Raw genomic sequence first — 1,135 nt, forward strand, 5'->3', positions numbered from 1 at the left:
TATTTTGTTCAATTGAAGAAATGACTATAAATGAATTTCAATGATCCTCTACAAGGGTAAATCCTAAAAAGTTAGCCAATGTTCATGATACAAATGCAATTGCAACTCTTGCATCTCAGGTTGCTGCAATATCAAGGAAGCTGAACCAATTTGGAATGAACCAGCTTCAATTTCATACAGTAAGTGAGGAAAGTACATTAGGGCATATGATTGATTCCAACTTATCATATGAGACTTTAAATACCATAAACAACCTACATTCTAACTTTCACAACCTAGGTTGGAAGAACTATCTTAATTTTAATTAGTATCATACTACTGGGGGTGGAAACCAAAAGTGAGAAAATAATCATGCAATTCTCAATTCAAGTTAGAATAATCAAGCAAACACAAACTATAGACCTTCATATCCACCGGACTCTAACAATGATAAAAAATTTGAGGATAAGAAGAAGTCTATAGAAGAAATGGTATTGCAAATAGGAAAACAGTTGTAAGGTCAAAATGCTATAATTAGAAACATAAAAAATAAACTAGGAAAAATTGCTAATTCACTTAGCAATAGGCCCCAAAGAGCACTTCCTAGCAACACTAAGATCAAACCTAAAGAGAACAATAATGAACAAGTAGAAGTCGTTTAATTAAGAAGTGAAAGAGAGATAGAGGATGTGGTTAGAAAAGAGAAAGATGTTGTGAGAAAAAAATGGCACTAAAAGACCTGAAGAACATGTTTCTAAAGATCTGGAAAAATTAATATCTTCCACAAAAATAAATTTAGAAAGATTTCCACCTCCATTTCCTCAAAGATTTAGACAACATGAGTTGGATAAATGATGCAGGCAGATTTAATGTGTTAATTTTATAATTATATATCAATATTACAAAATACACCCGACAGATATAATAATAAATATACAATGTAATCCCAACAAAATAATGCATATAAAGAAATTATATAAAAATATAGAAATATGCATTAAAGAATGCATATGAATATAAATAAATAATTACATTGCGATTCTGCATATGCATATAAAGAAATAATTATTTGTCGAGATATACATAGAAATATGCATTATTTACCAATTTTGTGTGTATATATATATATATATATGTATATATATATATATATATA

Source organism: Phalaenopsis equestris, unplaced genomic scaffold, assembly GCF_001263595.1.
Source record: "Phalaenopsis equestris unplaced genomic scaffold, ASM126359v1 Scaffold216714, whole genome shotgun sequence".
NCBI lineage: Eukaryota > Viridiplantae > Streptophyta > Magnoliopsida > Asparagales > Orchidaceae > Phalaenopsis > Phalaenopsis equestris.